This window comes from Delphinus delphis, chromosome 8 (genome assembly GCF_949987515.2).
Source record: "Delphinus delphis chromosome 8, mDelDel1.2, whole genome shotgun sequence".
NCBI lineage: Eukaryota > Metazoa > Chordata > Mammalia > Artiodactyla > Delphinidae > Delphinus > Delphinus delphis.
The window spans coordinates 17,796,291-17,820,792 of NC_082690.1; positions in this window are offsets into that span (position 1 = coordinate 17,796,291).

Sequence of the window (24,502 nt, forward strand, 5' to 3'; positions counted from 1 at the left end):
TTCCAGTTGTTGTTTCATCTATATTTTTATTTTTATATTCTTTCTAACATATCTGTTAGTTTCCTAGTGTAATTTGTTCTCCTTATTTATTTATTTATTTATTTATTTATTTGCTGCACTGCCCAGCTTGTGAGATCTTGGTTCACGAGCTGGGGGTCGGGCCATAGCTCCTGCAGTGGGAGCTCTGAGTCTGAACCACTGGACTAACAGAGAACCTCAGACCCCAGGGAATATTCATCAGAGTGAGGTCTTCCAGAGGTCCTCGTCTCGGCACCAAGAAACAGCTCTACCAAACAGCCCACAAGCTCCAGTGTTGGAAGGCTCAGTCCAAACAACCAGTAAGACAGGAACACAATCCCACTCATAAAAGAAAAAATAAATAAATAATGAGATGGCAAAAAAATATGTCATGGATGAAGGAGCAAGGTAAAATCCTACAAGACCAAATAAATGAAGAGAAAATAGGCAATCTACCTGAAAAAGAATTCAGAGTAATGATAGTAAAGATGATCCAGAATCTTGGAAATAGAATGGAGGCATGGATTGAGAAAATGCAAGAAATGTTTAACAAAGATCTAGAAGAACTAAAGAACAAACAAACAGAAATGAACAACACAATAGCTGAAATGAAAAATACACTAGAAGGAATCAATAACAGAGTAACTGAGGCAGAAGAACAAATAAGTGAGCTGGATGACAAAATGGTGGAAATAACTGTCAAGGAGCAGAATAAAGAAAAAAGAATGAAAAGAATTGAAGACAATCTCAGAGACCTCTGGGACAACACTAAACGCACCAACATTCGAATTATAGGGGTCCCAGAAGAAGAAGAGAAAAAGAAAGGGTCTGAGAAAATATTTGAAGAGATTACAGTGGAAAACTACCCTAACATGAGAAAGGAAATAGTCACCCAAGTCCAGGAAGCACAGAGAGTCCTATACAGGATAAACCCTAGAAGAAACACACCAAGACACATATTAATCAAACTAACAAAAATTAAATTCAAAGAAAAAATATTAAAAGCAGTGAGAGAAAAACAAAAAATATCATACAAAGGAATCCCCATAAGGTCATCAGCTGATTTTTCACGGAAACTCTGCAGGCCAGAGGGAGTGGCAGGATATACTTAAAGTGATGAAAGAGAAAAACCTACAACCAAGATTACCCAGCAAGGATCTCATTCAGATTCAACAGAGATATCAAAAGCTTTTCAGACAAGCAAAAGCTAAGAGAATTCAGCACCACCAAACCAGCTTTACAACAAATGCTAAAGAAACTTCTCTAGGCCGGAAACTCAAGAGAAGAACAAAACCCACAGAAACAATCCCAAAACAATTAAGAAAATGGTAATAGGAACATGAATATCAATAATAACCTTGAATGTAAATGGATTAAATGCCCCAACCAAAAGACACAGACTGGCTGAATGGATACAAAAACAAGAAACATATATGTATATATGCTGTCTACAAGAGACCCACTTCAGACCTAGGGACACATACAGACTGAAAGTGAAGGGATGGAAAAAGATATTCCATGCAAGTGGAAATCAGAAGGAACCTGGAGTAGCAATACTCGTATCAGATAAAATAGACTTTAAAATAAAGACTGTTACAAGAGATAAGGAAGGACACTACATAATGATCAAGGGATCAATCCAAGAAGAAGATATAACAATTATAAATGTTTATGCACCCAACATAGGAGCACCTCAATTCATAAGGCAAATGCTAACAACCATGAAAGGGGAAATCAACAGTAACACAATAATAGTAGGGGACTTTAACACCCCACTTACACCAATGGAAAGATCATCCAGACAGAAAATAAATAAGGAAACACAAGCTTTAAATGACACAGTGGACCAGATAGATTTAATTGATATTTATAGAACATTCCACCCGAAAGTGGCAGAATACACTTTCTTCTCAAGTGCACACGGAACATTCTCCAGGATAGGTCACATCTTGGGTCACAAATCAAGCCTCAGAAAATTTAAGAAAATTGAAATTGTATCAAGCATCTTTTCTGACTACACTATGAGATTGGAAATCAATTACAGGAAAAAAACACAAATACATGGACGCTAAACCGTGCACTACTAAATAATCAAGAGATCACTGAAGAAATCAAAGAAGAAATTTAAAAAATACATAGAAACAAATGGCAACAAAAACACGGCACCCCAAAACCTGCGGGACACAGCAAAAGTAGTTCTAAGAGGGAATTTTATAGCAATTCAATCTCACCTCAAGAAACAAGAAAAATCTCAAATAAACAATCAACCCTGGGACTTCCCTTGTGGCACAGTGGTTAAGAATCTGCCTGCCAATGTAGGGGACACAGGTTTGAGCCCTGGTCCAGGAAGATCTCACATGTCGCGGAGCAACTAAGCCCATGTGCCACAACTACTGAGCCTGCACTCTAGAGCCCGTGAGCCACAGCTACTGAGCCCACATGCTACAACTACTGAAGCCCACGTGCCACAACTACTGAAGCCCGTGCACCTAGATCCCATGCTCTGCAACAAGAGAAGCCACTGCAAACAGAAGCCCACGCACTGCAATGACAATTGCCGCAACTAGAGAAAAGCCCGCACACAGCAACGAAGACCCAATGCAACCAAATAAATAAATTATAAAAAAAATCTAACTCTACACCTAAAGCAAGTAGAGAAAGAAGAACAAAGAAAACCCAACATCAGTAGAAGGAAAGCTATCATAAAGATCAGAGCAGAAATAAATGAAATAGAAATGAAGAAAACAATAGCAAAGATTAATAAAACTAAAAGCTGGTTCTTTGAGAAGATAAACAAAATTGATAAACCCTTAGCGAGACTCATCAAGAAAAAAAGGGAGAGGATGCAAATCAATAAAATTAGAAATGAAGAAGGAAATCACAACTGACACTGCAGAAACACAAAGGATTATAAGAGACTACTACAAACAACTATGTTCCAATAAAATGGACAACCACGAAGAAATGGACAAATTCTTAGAAAGGTACAATTTTCTAAGACTGAACCAGGAAGAATTAGAAAATATAAACAGACCTATCACAAGTAATGAAATTGAAACTGTAATTAAAACTCTTCCAACAAACAAAAGTCCAGGACCAGATGGCTTCACAGGCAAATTCTATCAAAGATTCAGAGATGAGCTAACACTGATCCTTCTCAAACTCTTCCAAAAAATTGCCAAGGGAGGAACACTCCCAAATTCATTCTATGAAGCCACCATCACCCTGATAACAAAACCAGAAAAAGATATCACAAAAAAGAAAATTATAGACCAATATCTCTGATGAACATAGATACAAAAATCCTGAACAAAATACTAGCAAGAGAATCCAACAGCATATTAAAAGGATCATCATACACCATGATCAAGTGGGATTTATCCCAGGGATGCAAGAATTCTTCAATATATGCAAATCAATCAATGTAATATACCATATTAACAAATTAAGGAATAAAAACCATATGATCATCTCAATAGATGCAGAAAAAGGTTTTGACAAAATTCAACACCCATTTATGATAAAAACTGTCCAGAAAATGGACATAGAGGGAACCTACCTCAACATAATGAAGGCCACATATGACAAACCCACAGCAAACATCATACTCAATGGTGAAAAACTGAAATCATTTCCACTAAGACCAGGACCAAAACAAGGATGTCCACTCTCGCCACTATTATTCAACATAGCTTTGGAAGTTCTAGCCGTGGCAATCAGAGAAGAAAAGAAATAAAAGGAATCCAAATCGGAAAAGAAGAAATAAAGCTGTCACTGTTTGCAGATGACATACTATACATAGAAAATCCTAAAGATGCCACCAGAAAACTACTAGAACTAATCAATGAATTTAGTAGGGTTGCAGGATACAAAATTAATGCACAGAAATATCTGGTATTCCTATAGAGTAAAAATGAAAAATCAGAAAGAGAATTAAGGAAACAATCCCATTTACCACTGTAACAAAAAGAATAAAATACCTAAGAATAAACCGACCAAAGGAGGCAAAAACTATAGAAAACTATAAAACACTGATGAAAGAAATCAAATATAAACAGATGGAGAGATATACCATGTTCCTGGATTGGAAGAATCAATATTGTGAAAATGACTATACTACCCAAAGCAATCTACAGGTTCCATGCAATCCCTATCAGACTACCAATGGCATTCTTCACAGAATTAGAACAAAAAATTTTACAATTTGTGTGGAAACACAAAAGACCCCAAATAGCCAAAGCAATTTTGAGAAAGAAAAATGGAGGAATCAGGCTTCCTGACTTCAAGCTACACTACAAAGGTACAGTAATCAAGACAGTATGGTACTGGCACAAAAACAGAAATACAGATCAATGGTACAGGATAGAAAACCCAGAGATAGACCCACACACAAGGTCACCTAATTTAAGACAAAAGAGGCAAGAACATACAATGGAGAAAAGACAGCCTCTTCAATAAGTGGTGCTGGGAAAACTGGACAGCTACATGTAAAATAATGAAATTAGTACACTCCCTAACACCATATACAAAAATAAACTCCAAATGGGTTAAACACCTAAATGTAAGACCAGACACTATAAAACTCTTAGAGGAAAACATAGGAAAAATACTCTTTGACATAAACCACAGCAAGATCTTTTTTGACCCACCTCCTAGAGTAATGAAAATAAAAACAAAAATAAACAAATGGGACCTAATGAAACTTAAAAGCTTTTGCACAGCAAAGGAAACCATAAACAAGATGAAAAGACAACCCTCAGAATGGGAGAAAATATTTGCAAATGAAACAACAGACAAAGGATTAATCTCCAAAATATACAAATAGCTCATGAGGATCAATATCACAAAAACAAACAATCCAATTAAAAAATGGGCAGAAGACCTAAATAGGCCAAAGGGGACATTCAGATGGCCAAGACGCACATGAAAAGATGCTCAATATCACTAATTATTTGAGAAATGCAAATCAAAACTACAATGAGGTATCACCTCACACCAGTCAGAATAGCCATTATCAAAAAATCTAGAAACAATAAGTGCTGGAAAGGGTGTGGTGAAAAGGGAACCCTCCTGCCCTGTTGGTGGGAATGTAAATTGATACAACCACTATGGAGAACAGTATGGAGGTTCCTTAAAAAACTAAAAATGGAACTACCATATGACCCAGCAATCCCACTACTGGGCATATACCCTGAGAAAACCATAATTCAAAAAGAGACATGTACCACAGTGTTCATTGCAGCACTATTTACAATAGCCAGGACATGGAAGCAACCTAAGTGTCCATTGACAGATGAATGGATAAAGAAGATGTGGCACATATATACAATGGACTATTACTCAGCCATAGAAAGAAACAAAACAGTTATTTGTAGTGAGGTGGATGGACCTAGAGTCTGTCATACAGAGTGAAGTAAGTCAGAAAGAGAAAAACAAATACCGTATGCTAACGCATATATATGGAATCTAAAAAAAAAAAAAAAGAAATGGTACGCATGAACCTAGTGACGGGGCAGGGGTAAAGACGTAGACACAGAGAATGGACTTGAGGACACGGTGGGGCGAGGGGGAAGCTAGGGTGAAGTGAGAATAGCATCGACCAATATACACTACTGAATGTAAAATAGTTAGCTACTGGGAAGCAGCAACATAGCACAGGGAGATCAGCTCAGTGCTTTGCGATGACCTAGTGGGGTGGGATAGGGAGGGTGGGGGGGAGGCTCAAGAGGGAGGAAATATGGGGATATGTGTATTCATATGGCTGATTCACTTTGTTGTACAACAGAAACTAACACAGTATTGTGAACAATTGTTCTCCAATAAAGATCTATTAAAAAAAGGAAAAATCAATCGGCTGGAGGAGTGGCCCAAGAGTCAGGGTAGTGTGCAACCCGCAGTGTCTCCACGATGTCTCCGGAGTGTGTAGGCTGATTCCGCAGCTTCACCTGCGAACACTTCATGGCATCAGCTTTTTTCCTGCCTGGGTTCTTGCCTCAGACACAGCAGGCAAGCGGGAGGCAGGGAGACAGCCGAGGCACCAATCACTTGGAAGCTCAAAATAAGGCTAGAAATGCACCAGCAGTCACTTGGAGTGAGGATGGAGCCCAGAGCCCTTTCCCCCGAAGAAATGTGCCTGAGAGATTGTGGTAACAGGAAGCTGGTCCTGTTTGACGGCAGAGCTTCAGTTGAGCTAAGTAGGGTGTGCATCTGGGGCCTGCAACCTCTCCAAATTCTGGACAAGGGGTTACAGGATCTTGGTCGGGAGAACCTGCCCACACCCATTGTTCATCTGGTGAGCACAGCCCACTGCTTCACCTTCCTTAAGGCACTCATGATTTGACAAAATCCTGTCTCCTTTCTACCTGGACTGTCTCCTTTTTTGCCTGGACTTTTTTCTGTCTTCAAGCTCTGCTCAAGATTCTCATCCTTTAACCACAGCACCCCCCATTCATAACCCAATTAAAAATGGGAAAAGGACTGGAACAGATGATATACAAATGGCTCGCAAGCACATGAAAAGATGCTCAACATTACTGTCACCTACAAATTGGCACTTGCCATCTATCTCTACAAGGATCAAATTATGAGCCGCTGCAGCTGCTGACCTTCAACATGCCCTGGAAGGAGTTGGGGGTGGAGATCAGGAATGAGGCACTCTGTGCTCTGGGAAAAACTGGCAGAAAAGGTCTTCAGATAGTTAGATATTTTCAGGAGATGATTTTATGAGCCCAATTCTTGCATCTCCTAGTGTCTAGAAAAGCACTAAAATCCTTCATGGCGATGTCTGCTCCTTGTGACTAGCAGAAACCTTCTACAAAAAATGTGTGCTTGATTGTATGTTCTCCCCCTTCACCAAAATCACATGTATACTGACCTTCCCCCCTACCTCTTTGGAGCAGTTTTTCAGAACTATCTGAAATGCTGTCTCCTGGGCTATAGTCCTCATTTTGCCCCAAATAAGACTTAACTCTCAAATTATGCATTTTTTTTTCAGTCGGCAGTACTAATCATTAGAAAAGCAAACCAAAAGCACAATGAGATATCACCTCATACCCATTAAGATGGCCGCTATCAACCCCCCACACCAAAAAAACACGCCAAACAAAAAGACAAGCGTTGAGGTGGTTGTAGAGAAATTGGTACCCTCGTGCATTTTTTGTGGGATTGTAAAATGGTCCAGCCGCTAGGAAAAACCGTATGGTGTTTCCCAAAATAAAAAAATTAAAATAAACTAACATATGCTCCAGCAGTTTCACTTTTCTACTTCTGGGTATACATCCAAAAGAATTGAAAGCTGGATTTCGAAGAGGTATTTGCACACCCATGTTCACAGCAGCATTATTCACAATATCTAAGAGGGAAGTAACCCACATATCCACTGATGGATGAATAAATAAACAAAATGTGGTATAAACATAACAATATTATTCAGCCTTAAAAAGGAAGGAAATTCTGACACACGCTACAACATGGATGAGCTTTGAGGACATTATGCTAAGTGACATAAACCAGTCACAAGAAGACATACTGTATGATTCTCCTTCGTGAGGTATCTGACATAGTTGAATTCATAGAAACAGGAAGTAGAATAGTGGTTGCCAGGGGCTAGGAGGTAAGGGAAGCAGAGAGTTATTTTTTAATGTGAATGAAAATGTGTGCATGAACTTACTACAGAACCGTACACTTAAAAATGGTTACTATGGTAAATTTTATGTTATTATTATGGTAAATTTGATGTTATTATTATTATTATAATTTACCACCCCTGAAGGCTCTTCCTGCCTTCTCTGGCCAGCCCAGCAAGAAAGGAGCTCTCCTGTTACAGAATTCCCTACTGTGCTTGCATTTTCTAAGCTAGGCCCCCAAACTGACCTGTTACCTTTCTATACGTTCACATCCGAGCTTCCTTTCAGACGTGTTCTTTGAAGGCAGGGATACAGCCTTTACCTCTTCATTTTCCCCACGGCACCTAACACAGTGCCTCAAACCAAACCCGATTAATATTTGCAGATTGATTCATCACTTTCCTTAATAAAATTTTGGACGGTGGACTGGAGAGTGATGGGTAGAGATGAGTGCAAATACAGAGGAGAAAAGTGGAAGAGTGCCTGGTGTGAGCATGGCCTATGGGTTGTTTAGGCAACGGCATCCACTCGTGGGTCAGCTTATGTGACTCACGCTAGTTTTACGTGCACACACTTATGAGATGGGGGAGGGGAGAGACCATGGATTCCTAATCCTGAGTTAAAATTAGACTTGAGGATATGGTGTTTTGAACCCTTTCAGAGGTTCCAAACTAAAAAATGTTGGAAGGCATTAACCCGAACCACCTGGGACATGTACCTAGTTTTACTTTTCTTTAGAATTCCTAGAGAATCAGATTCTCGACTCTCCTCGGGAACACGAATCAGTGACCTACAGCTCTTCTGCCGGGAAAGTTTCTCCTGACCCCTCACCTCTATCCCTCCAGCCGCAGTGTAAACTGCTCTGCTGAAGTGGAGAACGCTTCCCTGCACCATATCCCTTGTAGGCGCTGTGGTTTTCTCTTTGTGGGGTGTCTCCTCTGCTAAATTAATTATATGGTTCTCTTGAAAAGCAACCTTTTCCCCTAGTTCATGTTCATTCTTGACCTAACATGGCCATTCTTGGCCTTTTGAACGGGATTTGCTTCTAGTGGGGAATTAAACTTCCATAGCAACGCCGGCAGCCACCTTGAAGGGCTCCCCAGGCCCTGTTTCCATCCTCTGCCACCTCCAGCACAGGCCGAGGGTTTGCTTGCTTATAAGTCATGTGTATCTTTATTCTCATTTCAGTCAGGGCAGACAACAGCGGCGGCAACTCAAACTATTAGCGGAATGAACAGAAAAATACATGAAAGAGGCTGCCTGCTTTTAGTTCCTGAGGAAACATTGGTGTTTATTTTTTTAGCTTCACAGCATTTAAAAAAAAACAGTGGGGTTGGAGATTTTCATCTTATTTCTGAATCACATGGGCCTTTTTCTCTAAGCAGGGCACCCTGCTAAGCTCGAAGCAGGAGAGAGGCCTGAATCCTAGCTTTGGGGATGTGTCCGTTTGTTTAAAGTTTATTATTTATGGCTGTTTTTAAGTAAACCATAAGAAGTGTGAGGATTTTTTTCCCTCAAGCACACCACTCAGCTCCCTATCAGTAACTCTGAAAGGATCTTAGTTGACTGTGGAATCAATTCCGTATTCTGTAACATGGCTCTCAAGGCCCCCAATTCTCTGGTGTCAACCTGCCTTCTCGGTCATAATTCCCTGATTTCCCCTTGGGTTCCTACCCTCCTGCCAAACAGGATATCAGCATGTTGTCAGAATACACCAGACACTTAGACCTCTCTGCCCTGTGCCCCTGAACTTGCAACATTCTTTTTCCCAACTCACCTGCTGAAGTTGCTCCTTCTTCAAGGCAGGGCTTCCCAACTGTGTAGCGAAGTGCTCATTCCCCTTGGCCCTGAGCGCAGCCAGATGGGGCCTGGGCCACTGGAATCCTTCCTGGCCTGTGCTGCCATCCAAAGGCAGCATTATCCATTTGTCCCAGCGAGCCAGCCAGCTGATACCACTCTCTGTATGTGCCACATGGTGAAAAGGTTGGGAAGCACTGTTTAAGGCCCAGCTCAATGCAATCTCCTCCACAAATCCCCTCCCAGACCCTCCAGCCAGAAGGCTCCACCCTTCCCTCAGATACCACACCCAATCGTTCTGGTCTGCTTTGTATCTTGGATATTTAGTGCTTTTTATAGGCATCCTCCCTGCTCCCCTCCCCACAAAAGATTGGAAGAACTTTGCAAATTTTGTTCTTGTTTAACTACACACAGTGTCTACGTGATATTGTGAGTTGTAATAAGAAATAGATATTCGGTCTTCATTCCCATTTCTGTCACAGAGCTCCTAAAACCCTAGGAATTTCCTAAGTGGTGAGAGTGGTATTGGTGTCTTTTATGTTAATGAGGTTACCTTTAGAATGTCCCTGTGTCACCTCAGGGTGCGGGCTGGTTGCCAGAGGCACCAACTTGTGATTAGAGGGTTGGAACTTTCAGCTCCTCCTGTGGGAAAAGGGGCTGGAGGTTGAATCAATCACCAATGGCCAATAATTTAATCAATCATACCCATGTAATAAAACCTCCATAAAACCCAGAAGGATGGGGTTTGGACAACTTCCAGGTTGGTGAACCTGCGGAGATTTGGGGAGAGTGGCTCAGCTGGAGAGGGCATGCATGCTCTGTGCCCTTTCCCCATACCTTGCCCTCTGCATCTGTCCCATCTGGCTGTTCCTGAGTTATATCCTTTTATGACAAACTGGTAATCTAGTAAGTCAAATGTGAGCCACTCTAGCAAACTCATCGGACTCAAGGAGAAGGTTGTGGGAAACTCTAATTTAAAGTCAGTCAGAAGCACAGGTGACAACTTGGACTTTCAATTGGCTTCTGAAGCGGGTAGGGGCAGTCTTGTGGGATGGAGCCCTTAACCTGTGATCTGATGCTATCTCTGGGTAGATGGTGTCAGACTTGGGTTGAACTGTAGGACACCCAGCTAGTGTCTGGAGAGTTGCTTGTTGGGTATGTGTTGGGGGACCCCACTCCCACATTGGAATTTGGTGGGCAGAACACAGAAGAGTCTAGACCTTGTCTAGCATATACTTGGGACTCCTTAAATGTCTACTGATTTGAAATCTAGAGCTTCTGTAACCATAGCTTGTCCTCCTTGATATGCTGCTCTTATTCCAATGACCCTACCGGTGTTCAAAATATTTCGGGAATTTCTTCTCTGGAATTATTCTCAGAGAAAGTTTATGAGCCAAAATATAAAACTAGTCTCCTTTCTTTAGAATCAAACAACATGTGCTTAATTTTCATTTTGTTGTCATTGTTAGTCAACAAATATTTATTGAGCCCCAGGCACCTAGTTGGTTTTTTTTTTAATTGAGAACATTTTTAAAAAATTAATTAATTTATTTATTTTTGGTTGCATTGGGTCTTTGTTGCTGGGTGTGGGCTTTCTCTAGTTGCAGCGAGCTGGGGCTGCTCTTTGTTGAGGTGCACGGGCTTCTCATTGCGGTGGCTTCTCTTGGTGCGGAGCATGGGCTCTAGATGCACAGCCTTCAGTAGTTGTGGCACACAGGCTCAGTAGTTGTGGCGCACGGGCTTAGTTGTTCCATGGCATGTGGGATCTTCTCAGACCAGGGCTTGAACCCGTGTCCCCTGCACTGGCAGGCGGATTCTTAACCACTGCGCCACCAGGGAAGTCCCCTAGTTGTTTTAAAAAATTTAATATAAATGACTTTACCTTATTGGCAAGATTTGGCTCCAAATGTTTGGTCTTTTTCCAGAAATTGAATCTACCCTCAAAACATTAAAGATTTACTATCTTGGAGCAGATTCACAACACTGAAAGCGAGGAATACAAAACTGCAAGAAAAAACAGAACTTAAACCAAAACACAGTGAGTGGTAACATCACTGGAATAAATGCAGAGACTCCCAAACTATCAGCTTGCAAAGGACAACATTAACTTGGATACATAAGCTCCTGAGTGTTTGTTAAAAGCACTCAGTCTCCCTGGCTTATGTCATACCTTGTACGGGTATGTGTCATTCAGGGACTAATGATCAGTCAATACAGTGTGGTTAGATTATGGCATTTGAAGCCAACGGATGCAGCTTATGTCCTTGCTCTGTCGCCTACCAGCGGGGCCGCCTTGGGTAGTCATTTAAAGCGTCTGGTAATTTCTCGCCTGTATAATGGGGGATGATGTCTACTTTACGGGGCTGTTGTAAAGCTGCATGTGGACTCTGGCACCCAGGTATACTGATTTCAAAGAAAACATCTGTACACATTTTGGATTATTATTTTCCCCCAGAGAATAAAAGGGCTAAGGAATAAATTGTTGCCTTCAAACTTTTGGAGACTTAGATTACAGAATGGGCTTTAAGGTTTTCTCTGATTCCTCTGAAGAGAATAGGAAAAGCCCTGGCATTTGGTTGCTATAGAAATGAGATAGGCTGGATCTCATGAAGGACTTCCCCTGGAGATGGTTAGGCTGAGGGATGGGTGAATAAAGGAGATGGGGTGGGGGGGATCATTTATTGAGAAGCAGCATCCTCATTTGGCTGAGTGCATGAAGGTGATGCCTGACTTTTTCCTGCACAGTAGCTATTTGGATGACAGTTGGGACCTTCTTCTGAGCTGTGGGCTGCTCTGCCTTCACCCAGCTGCACTCCTCCGGCCATTGGGCACTGGAGTCTGCTGGTAAAGCTCAACTTCTCCAGGAAGCTTTCCCAGAGAAACATGATTCTGACGTAATAGATATGGTCATGTCACACAAACCCACTCACTTAACCCTACAGGTGGGTACCACAATGGCCCCTGTTTTATGAATGAGGAAATAAAGGCCCAGAGAGGGAAGCAAATTGAGTAAAGTTGCATAGCTAGTCAGTGGCAGAGCCAGGGTTCAAGCCCTCCTAACTTCCCAGCAGCCTCATCACTCCTTGACTGTGCTCACTTTAAGAATTTGCAGATCAGTAAAAATGAATTAATTACTTATTTATCGCATTCATTGTCCTCTTTCCACCAGCGTCTAGGCTCCATGAAGTCAAGAATTTTTGTCTTTCTTATTAACTGCTGAATCCCTTGTACCTAGAACAGTGGAAGTGCACATGAGATGCTTAATAAATGTTTGTTGAATAAATGGGCTTGCTAATATATTGTAATACATGAATGCATTTAAAACTTTTTAATTGAAGTATAGTTGATTTACAATATTGTGTTAGTTTCTGGTGTATAGCAAAGTGATTCTCTTATCCATATACACATATTCTTTTTCATAGTCTTTTCCAATAGGGTTTTTTACGGGTGCATTATTTTTTTTAAACCTTCCCCCCCCCCTTTTTTTTTAAGCACATTGCTCTTTAGGAGTTGTGACCTGCATGTTCCTGAGCTTCTGACAGCCCTGCATTGCACAGGGCTGGATTTTAATCAGTGTTATTAATCAAGATACCAGCTCTATTCTACGGAGAGCATATTCCTGGTCCAAAGCTCATTTTCTGTGGGTACTTTTCCTAGTTAGAGGCAATCGTAAGCCCCAGAAATCACTTGTCTCAGAGTTGTCATGATAAATAAGCCCCACAGGCATGATTTTCTGGTGTTTAATTTTTTTTTTAAGTCGAGTGACTTTTGGTGGGGATGTACTCCTCTCTCTGCCGCAGTCCCTTACTGCCATGGTTTAATAGTCATCCACTTTCCCTCCTGGCGCCCGAATGGAGTCACATGCTTCTAGTCCAACCACATGGTTTTACAGTTGAGGAAACTGAGGCCCAGAGAAGGGGTGACTTGCCCATGGTCATATAGCTGGCAGAGCCTGGGATCGAGTGCTGATGCCCCTCCCAGCCGGAGTGCTTCCTCTACCACCAAGGTGTGTGCCCTGGGCAGGAACGCCTTGTCTGAACAGGGATGAAAAACAGATGTCATTAGTCCCGGGGATGGTGAGTTTGGGGAGAAGGGACGACCGAGAGGAGTTGCATAGCGACAGGCACCTCTCCTTGCCCTCCAGCCCCACGTGGCCCCTGTGCTCACTGGCAACCCCTTCAAATGATGGTATTTTCAGCAAATGGGAGGAAGTAGGTCTTTCACTCTCCCTCCCCCCAATCCCCATTGTAATTAGTTGTCAAAAATTTTTAGATGGAAGGGGGAATGTTCAGGTCCTGATGAGATGATACAGCCAAGATTTCATTTCATCTTGAATTTGACATTAAACTTTAATAGTCTCAAGGACAAGAAGCCAAGAGATATCAGATGTAATGAGATAAAGCAAAGTTTCTCTGACAGCAAATTTGATCACAAATGGGCTCCAAGATTGCTTCTTTGATATAAATGAAACATAATTCATCTTCTAGAGCCCTGAATGGGCTTTCAGGCTGGGGATGAGGCTGGCATCTCCCTTGCCTGGTGCTGACATGTGGCGGTGGAGGCTTCGCCGGACCCTACTGGGCAGTTCAGCCACTCCATCTGGGAAGAGACGGGCCAGGCCGCCGTGGGAGCTGGAGGGCATTGGGGGTTCCCACTGGGGGCTGTGGACACCTTCTGCTCTGAGCTGAGTTTTGACTTGGGAGGTTCTCCTCAAACTCAGAATGGCACAGGGGGGATCAAACAGGGCAGGGCCCCCTCATAGATGTGGATTTCATGGGAAACTGCTCTTTTGATAATTTCCCAGTTGGGGCATGAGAAGACCCCAAGAGTATTTTTTTTTTGCGGTATGCAGGCCTCTCACTGTTGTGACCTCTCCCGTTGCGGAGCACAGGCTCCGGACGCGCAGGCTCAGCGGCCATGGCTCACGGGCCCAGCCGCTCCGTGGCATGTGGGATCTTCCCGGACCGGGGCACGAACCCGCGTCTCCTGCATTAGCAGGCGGACTCTCAACCACTGTGCCACCAGGGAGGCCCCCCAATAGTATTTTTGAACATCCCCGCCATGCTCCTCTGAAATGTCTTCCTGACACAGTCTCTTCCTTTCCGCACCTCCTGCGGCTGCCCAAGTTCAGACGATGTGGTGCTAAGGTGGGGCTGAGTGGAGGGGTCTAGCCTCCCAGTCTCCATCAACTCCCCACTAGTTTTCTTAATCTTGCATAAATTATCACGTTAATGCCTTCAGGGCCTGCTCACCACCTTTCCACAAGATAACTGCCCTCAGCCAGCTTTATATAGAGACACTGCCGGTGCGGCTGGGTCAGCTTCCTGGGGTCTGGTGGGGTAGGGGCCACTGCCGCAGCCTCCAGTCTTTGCCCCTTCTGACCCCTCTTCCTCTGGTCACAAACCTGTGCATATTTTAGGACAGATGCCTTAACCCGACGTCCCAAGCGTCTTTTGTGCCCATCCTCCACGCCTGTCCTGAGCACCTGCTTCGTAGCTGGGGTGGGTTTAGGGGAGTGGAGGACCACACCCTCCTCCTGCTGGCCCCTCAGGAAGCCCTTCCGCTCCTGCTCAAATGCTGCTTCAATCTCAACGTCACATCATCGGAGAAGCCTTCCCTCCCCAGCTCTGCCAGAAGATAACTCCCCTCCTCTGCGCTCCTGGGCCCCCATAGGACTCAGGGTCCATCTTCCCTGTCTTACCCTGTTCCTGCACATATCTGTCTCCTTTTCCAGCCCCTGAGGTCCTCAGGCCATGTCTCATTGATCTTTCCGTATCCCTGGGTATGTCATGGTGCCTGGCATGGAGGAGGTACCCAGTGAAGATGTATTAGGTGAAACTGAACCCTGGCTCAGTGTGGCCGATAGCCCTCCCCTGGGCTTAAGAGAATCGGAATGCATGCACATTTATCTATCTGCCCAAATGGAACACATACCAAATACAGTAGTTCAAACTAAGTAATAACTTTGTCCAAGTTCTCCTTGATTGAGACATTGGGATTGCAAAGTTGTGGCCAGATTGAAGACAGAAGGTCTACTGACATCCTCTCCTCCTTCCTGGATGCCGAGGGTGAGGGCTCAGTTTAAGGCATCTTCACCTTTCTCAGCTGAAGACAGCCTGACCACCTGGGGAGGGGGCTCTCCTTGGAGAGGGCGTGTTGAGTTTGGAATTACTTGGGCTATATAAACATGCAGGCAGGAGGGCCGTGCTAGAATTAGGCATGCATGGGAGCTAGCCAGGCCAACCTGGGAGGCAGACTCAGGGCCAGGAAGCTAGGACTGCTGTGTTAATTCAAAGGGAAGGTGGTTTTGAGAGCTCTGGGTCCAACCAGAACTTTAGATTTAGCCCCAATGTTTATCAACAGATGAATGGATAAGCAAATTGTAGTATATCCATACAATGGAATATTATTCAGCCATAAAAAGGAATCAAGTAGTGATACATGCTACAATGATGAACCTCAAAAACATTCTAAGTGAAAGAAGCCAGGCACAGAAGTCATATATGATTCCATTTCTATGAAATGTCCAGAACAGGTGAATCTGTAGAGATAGAAAGCAGACTGGTGGGCACCAGGGGCTGGGAGGAGGGAGTATGTGTATGGGGTTTCGTTTGGGGGTGATGGAAATGTTTTGGAACTGGACAGAGGTAGTGGTTGCCCAATACTGTGAATGTACTAAATCTTTCACTTTATTTTGTGTGTGTGGTATTTTTTATTTAAAAACTTTTTATTTTATATTGGAGTATAGTTGGTTAACAAAGTTGTGCTCGTTTCGGGTGTACAGCAAAGTGATTCAGTTATACATATACATATGTCTATTCTTTTTCAAATTCTTTTCCCATTTAGGTTATTACAGAATATTGAGCAGAGTTCCCTGTGCTATACAGTAGGTTTTTGTTGGTTAGCTATTTTAAATATAGTAGTGTGTGTATGTCAATCCCAGACTCCCAATTTATCCCTCCCCCCACCTTTCCCCAGTTGTTCATTTTAAAATGATTAATTTTGTTACATGAATTTCATATAGATAAAACATTATGGACAAACAAAAAAGAGATTGTAGGCTTATTTCTAGGGGATCTGTGTGAATTCTGCTGGCTGTCTTTCTCATCATCCTGTCCTGTCTTATGAAGCTGCCCACATATATGTGTAGGAGTCTCCCTGGGCTGTCATTCTGCACAAATCCAGGGTTCACCATTGACGTGATGGTCCATGCAGGTGGAGCATGGTGGGCCTGTGTCCACCCCGGGGAACCTCGGGCCCTCTGGCCAAGAGAGGGGACGGCAGAAGCTCCAGACCGTCCATGTCTCCTGCTCCCATAGTCAGGATGGGATTCGTTTTCCTCCCTGCAGCTGCCAACCAAGGGGACTGACCACTGATTATCAAGACCTAGTGGATATAAAGACAGTCTCCCCCTCCATGGCATCATTCTCCATCCTTGTTCTCCCTCCTGTCTTCCAACACCGTGGTCATTGCCAGCACTCTTGAGATATAGTGGGCAAGGGGAGAAGACCCTAGGTGATGACAGAAGAGACCTAGAATCATAATTTTAATGGAGTCATTGGCTGTGCTTCCAAGTCTTCTTGTCAATGTCATTAGGATTAATTTGATTGCATGCTCTCCCTCTTCTTTCTCTCTCCTTTCTCATCACAAATGACTTTCCTCATGGATCTGTTACCCTGGCATGGGGACCGTTGAGACGGTGGTAGCGATGTGCGGGAGCTTCTGCTTACCCAGAGCTGGCTGCAGAGATCTCCTCCTGGATGCCGCTTCCCTTGTTCTCAGGGCACTAACCTTCTGTCTGGTGGTGTCTCCCTAGAGAACTAAGGAATCCCGTGTCTTGATCCCATCAGCCACAACAAAAATTAGGGACCATGGTTCTGAAGAACATTGCTTTGCTCCTTGACGCAGAATTCTCCACCCTGGTCCTAGATGCCCCTCCCACCCAATCCAGTCCTCATAGACCAGAAGCTTGTGATACACTCTCATAAGGGCTGTGGAGTAACCTGTATGCCATGGACGGGGAGGGGAAGGAATCATGGAAAAGGGTCTGTAAGTGAAGGTGAGGGTCCTTTTGTATGAACAGTATCGTCTACCGGGTGAGGCCCCCAGTGGTTCTTGTCACTGTCTCTTCAGAGCTGGCCTCACTGAGGCTGCAAGGTAGGAGGGGAGCTTTCTGGGCTCTGGGCAGACTCCTACTTTCTACCACCGACTTCCTTGGGCAGCCTGAGAAGCCAGTCAGGTGTTGTCCTTCTGAGAAGACCCCATGGAAAGGTCCTTGGTGTGTTTGCTCACTGCCAGTTCGGGTTTCAACGGGGTTGGAAATAGGAGTACATGGCAGCTGGAACGGCACCCATAGCCCTTTGCCTACTGTGCCGTGGGCGCTTGCCTGGCCTGATGGTCTTTGCAAGATCAGATCGATTCTGGGATCTGTGGGTTGGACATCGCGTCAGTACCAGTCTAGCGGGCTGGATCTGGTTTGTGTGTCTGGAAGAATGCCTGGGAGAGGCCACCTGCTCTCTGGCTCTCTAAGGGCTTGGGGTCATGCCTCTTAGGGGTGGGAGGGGAGAGTTAGACTCTGTGGCAGTGTGATGGAGTGAAAGGAGCCCAGGAGGGTGTCCAAAACCTCTTGGAGCCCTGCCTTGGCCACTACCTAGCCGTCTGACTCTGGGCACATCATTTTCCCCTTATGGGCTGTATTAGTTGGTTCTAGCTGCTATAACAAAGTACCACAAACTGGGTGGCTTAGAACAACAGAAGTGTGTTCACAGTGCTGGGGACTAGGGGTCTGAAATGAGGGCGTTGGCAGGGCTGTGTTCCGTCTGGAACCTGTAGGGGAGGCTCCTTCCTTGCTTCCTCTAGCTTCTGGTAGCTCTGAACATTCGTTGGTTTGTAACAGCAAAGCTCCAACCTTCATATGGCATTCTCGGGACTTCCCTGGTGGTCCAGTGGTTAAGAATTCGCCTTCCAATGCAGGCTGCGCGGGTTTGAGCCCTGGCCAGGGAACTAAGATCCCACGTGCCACGGGGCAACTAAGCCCGCTTGCTCTAGAGCCTGCGCGCCACACTATAGAGAAGCCTGCGTGGCAATGAAGATCCCGCGTGCTGCAACTAAAGACCTGGCGCAGCCAAATAAATAAATAAATTTTTAAAAACCCAAGAAACCATACAGCATTCTCCCTATGTCTCTTCACATCGTCTTCCCTCTGTGCATGTGTCTCTGCATCCAAATTTCACCCTTTTATAAGGACACCTGTCATATCGGATGAAGATCGACCCTAATGACCTCACTTTAACTTGAATACCTCTGTAAAGACTCAATTTCCAAAGGAGGTCGCAAGATGAGAGGGACACAGTTCAACCTGGAACACAGGCCTTGGTCTGCATATCTACATAATGAAAGTTGAACTAGGGCCCCCTCCATCGTGGACCTTCTATGATCCTGTACCACTTGCCAGATACTTTCCCCTGTTTTAGCCAATGTAAACAAAAGAATGTCTAAATTTCCAAGCAGAGGAAAAGAAAGGCTTTGCATCAGTAGTTGTTAAGCTGTAAGACTCTCCTGGGGAGCCGGTTAAAATGGCAACGTTCTGGTCCCACCCCTAGAGATTCTGATCCAGAGGGATTGGCTGAGGCCTGAGGATCTGCGTTTTTACAAGCTCCCTATGATTCTGATGTCAATGGTCCTTGGACCTCAGTTTAAGAAATTTCACAGTGTATGTGTATATCAAAACAGCAAGTCATACACCTTAAATATATACAATTTTGTCCAGAGATGGGGAAAAAAGAGAAGTACAGCTTTGCCTCTTGGTCCAGATTTGGGTACTGTCCTCGCCTAAGAGGTGGAATGTAGATGCTGGGCTAGAAGGCTGGAGGAAGAACTCATCTGAACTTGACTCTCAGCACTTTGGACCCACTGCCCAGGGCTTAGTTAGGGTCCCACACAGAGACACCTGAGGCAGGGGAAACTCCCGAGTATGCATGCCTCCCAGGGTCTTGTCTCAGGTCCCAGGGAGAGAGTCACAGCTGTGTGAAGGAGGCAGGGGCCGGTGGGAGCGGTGGGCAGCCGCCATCACCTCCATGCCTGTGACAAACACCTTTCATTCTCACCGAGAGGAATAAGGCATGTTTTGCGGTCCCAGATATCTTCTCTTAATTGGTGAGATGGGGCTGATTTATTTGTGAATTAAGAGATGGAGACACATGCAATAATGTGGTTCGCTTTATTTATAATTGACAATGGTGGGTTTCTGGAGGAGCGCCTGGGGATGCAAGAACTGCCTGAAGAAGGGGCTGGGCTAATGGATGTGATGAGAAGATGAGTCATCCTGGATGGGAACCTTCAAGGCTACACCTGTTCCCCCAGGTGTATGCCACATTCCTCTCCTGATCAGGAAATCAGTGTCTCTTCCGGTTGGAAAATTTGTTTGATCAGGTGAAAAACCAAAGGTATTGTTTACTAAAAAGCTCAAAACTTCCTCCTTTCTTCCATTATTTCTTAGTCTCTTCTTCCACAAATATTGAATGTCTACTATTACACATGCTAGGCACTGTTCTAGGTGCTGGGGAGCCAGCAGAGAACACCCCGGCCACAGCCCTTGCTTTCCGAGATCAGTGGCCCTCTTCTATGGAGTGGAGTAACCCTAGAAGGGCTTCTTTTTTTAATTGAGGTATAATTGACATATAACACTTGTGTAGTTTAAAGTGAACAATGTGATGGTTTGGTACATTTGTGTATGCGATATGATTACTACTATAACATTAGCTAATATCTTTATCAAGTCACATATTTATCATTTCTCTTTTGTGTTAAGAATAGTTGAGTCTCTTAACATCTTTGAAGTTTATTATACAGTATTATAGACTGTAATCACTATGCTCTGCATTAGGTCCCCAGAATTAATTTATCTACTAGTTGTCAGTTTGTACCCATGAACAGCATCTCCCCCATTTCCCCACCCGCAGCGCCTGGTAAGCACCATTCTACTCTCTGTTTTTGTAAGTTCAGATTTTTTAGATTCTACGCATAAGTGATATCATACAGTTCTTGTCTTTCTCCATCTGACTTGTCTCACTTAGCATAATGCCTTCAAGGTCCATCTATTTTGTTGCAAATGGCAGGATTTCTTTTTTTCTTGTGGCTGAATAATATTCTATTGTATGTATGTATATACATACATACATATATGTGATTATATATATACATATCACCTTCTTTATCCATTCATCCACTGACAGACACTTAAGTTTTTTCTATATCTTGGCTGTTGTAAATAATGCTGCAGTGAACATGGGTGTTTCTTTGGGATGTTGATTTCAATTCCTTTGGATATATATCCAGGAGTGGCATTGCTAGACCGTATAGTAGCTCAATTTTTAATTTTTTGGGGGAACTACATATTGTTTTCCATAGTGGTTGCACCTATTTCATCCCACCAACAATGCACAAGCATTCCCTTTTCTCCACGTCCTTGCCAACACTTGTTATTTCTTGTAGGGTTTTAAAATATTATTCATTTATTTATTTTTGGCTGCACTGGGTCTTCGTTGCTGCGCATGGACTTTCTCTAGTTGAGGAGAGTGGGGGCTACTCTTCATTGCGGTGAGTGGGCTTCTCATTGTGGTGGCTTCTCTTGTTGCGGAGCACGGGCTCTAGGTGTGCAGGCTTCAGTAGTTGTGGCACGTGGGCTTAGTTGCTCCGCAGCATGTGGGATCTTCCCGGACCAGGGCTCGAACTTGTGTCCCCTGCATTGGCAGGCAGATTCTTAACCACTGTGCCACCAGGGAAGTCCCGTCTCTTATGTTTTTGATAATAGCCATCCTAACAGGTATGAAGTGATATCCCATTGTGGTTCTGATTTGTGTTTCCCTGATGATTTGTGATGTTGAGCAACTTTGATATACTTCTTGGCCATTTGCATGTATTTGGAAAAAATGTCCATTCTGGTCCTTTGCTAGAATGGCTGCTCTGTTTACCCTGTTCCTTCATGCTTAGTGTGAAGAAAACAGGGAACCATGACTGCAGGATGCACTCGGCTCTATGGCAGACCCAGCTACACTGAACACTTGGTAGATGCCTTCTCTGGCTGGACTGACCTATTGGGGAGAATGAGTCATCCCCAATTCAATTCCAGTATAATTGGAAGTCTTTCCCTTGAGGAGCTCACACAAGGGCAGAAGCCTGGGCTTGCCTTCACTGAAGGGAATTTGCAAGTCCCTAACCTGGGATGCGGGCATCCTGGACATGCCTCACACCCAGGTCTACGTCTTTTAATTTCACAGGTTGGGACCAGGCTTCCAAGGGATCCTTTGCCTTTGATCCATAGCTCAAATTCTCTTTAAGACTCTGGCCAGTAGATGGCCACGTCTGGGCTGCAAATCAGAAGTTAGGCAATGTCTACACATTTTGTAATTTGAAGTGCTTAGTGGTTTTCCTATTACATTGTGCCTTAGCACATTTAATCCTCATAGCAAGCTTATGAGATAAGTACTATTATCACCTTCATTTTAGAGATGAGAAAACAGAGGTGGGAAGAGGCGATGTTCTCCTGGGAGATAAAGGTCTGCAGGCAGGTGAGGGGCAGAACTAGGCTCTGGTCCTAGAGCTGGTGTTCTTAACCACCTACCTCACTACCCCTCTCCCAGGATAGTGTAAGCCTTGTTCATGGCCAGGTCCACAGCTACACCCAAACCTAATCTACCTTCTCTCGCTCCCTTTCTGCACATGCTCACACCTAGAGGAGTATCAGGACACAGGTGGTCTTGAAGTCCTGTACACTGCAGTGGGATGCCGATTTGCCTTTACATGGCTGTTTGTCCTTCCCACTCGACATTGCCATTCCCCCTTTTCTACGTACGGAGGAGAATGTGGACGGCATTTTCAAACAGGCTGAAAGAAGAACAATAGCCTCCAGTCAAAAGCAGTCGCAGGCAGGTAGCATAATGGCTGTGAGCTTAGGCTCTGGAGCCGATCTATCTGTGTCATAGGCCTGCTCGGCCGTGGACCAGCTGTGGGACCTCGGGCAACTCACCTCTTCAGGCCTCAATTTCTTCCTGGGTTAAATGGAGATTGCAGTAGTACCTGTCTCATATAGTTATTGTGGCAGTTAAGTTAGGTTATGCATATAAAGTGCTCATCACAGCCGGGGCAGAATAAGCAATGAAGGAATAGTGGCGATGATGATGCCGATAAAGATAATGATAAGGGACATAACGAAGATGATGTCGATGAAGGAGGAGGAAGAGGAAGGGGCCAGGTCTCACGTGAAGGACTTTATAAACGTCCTCGCCACCGACTTTGGGGAGACTTTGCTCATCTCTCTGGGCCAGAGGAGGCTGCCTGACAGCTACAGAGGAAGCATCCCTTAGCAGATGTACAAGGAGAGGAGCAATTTCAACTTGTTCCCCTCTTGGGGGTCAACCACATGTCCACGTACATGCGCATTCACCCGTGCTCTGGGAGCACCTTGACAGTGAGCCATGCAGAGTTGCAGGGCTGGCTTCCAACTCCTTCTATTCAACTCTGCAGATCTCTGCTTCAGTCTATGAAAACAGATGGTATAAGTAACTAGAAGGCCAAACAGCTTTGCTAAGACCCAAGAAGTTAGCTGTTTCTGCCAAGCATTCGTAACACCTACCATTGTGTCCCAGTTAGGTGTCAGGTCCTCCACAAAACAGTCAAAGTGAAATCAGACCGTGTCCGTCTGCTGCTCCAGAGGGATCCCCATTTCACTAAAAAAGAAGGAAAAAACCCAAAACCTTTTGGCCTCTAAGGTCCTGTGGCAGCTGACCTCCCATTCCCTCTTTGACCTCATCTCTTCCTACTCTTCCCCTGTCTCTCTCTGCTCCAGCCATACCGACCTTCTCAGTACTGCAGACCTATGAGGCACACTCCCACCTCAGGGCCTTTGCACTGTCTGTTTCCTCTGCCTGGAGTGCTCTCCTCCACGTATCCCCATGGCTCAGTCCCTCACTCCTTTCGGCCATTGTTCAAAGATCCCCATCTCTGTCAGGACCACCCTGACCACTTTAATTTGAATTGCAAACCCTTCGCCACCCCCTTACTCTGTTCTTTTTTCTTAAAAAACACTTACCTTCTACCATACTTGATAATTGTCTAATTTATTATATTTTATCTGATTTCCCAATTAGAACGTAAAATCTATGAAGTCAGGGATTTTTATCTGTTTTCTTTAATAGATCTTTATTGGAGTATAATTGCGTCACAATACTGTGTTAGTTTCTGTTGTACACCAGAGTGAATCAGCCATATGCATACATATGTGTCCGTATCCCCTCCTTCTTGAGCCTGCCTCCCACCCTCCCTATCCCACCCCTCTAGGTGGTCACAAAGCACCGAGCTGATCTCCCTGTGCTATGCTGCTGCTTCCCACTAGCTAACTATTTTACATTCCGTATTGTATATATGTCGATGCTTTGTTTAACGAGGTAGTCCCGATGCTTGGACCAGCATCCAAGCAGGAGCTCAATAAACGTGTGTTGATGGATAGGTAAGTGCTTTATAGGTATTCTCTTACTTAATACTTACAACAAACCTACAAAGTAGTAGTATTATTATCCCCATATTATCCTTCAGTTAAGGAAATAGAGGTCCAGAGACATTAAGAAACTTTTTCAAGGCCACACAGCCAAAAAATGGTGGAGCTGATTTTGGAACCCAATATTACTTTAGAGCTGATGCTACAGTCCGTTATACCATGCTGCTTCTTCCATCCATCTTTCCAGTCTGTCTCTCTCTCTTTCTCTCTCTCTCTCTGGCAAAATCTAGTTTGTACCAGGCACCACGATAGGCTTGTGGATCCAGAGAAGAAATGACACGTAACTGAAGGATCATTGCCTTCAAGGGGTACACAGTACAGCAGCACAGGCCTGCAGGGGCTACATTCAGATCTGTAGGAAAGGAAGTTGGTTCTAAGCATGACTAAGCTGGAAAATTTGGAATGATTTTCTTTGTGATCTGGCTTCAAGTATTATAATCTTGTCTGTGCACGACAATATCCACAAACTCCACGTACAAATCTCTACACAGGAAGGCAGAAGTCTCAT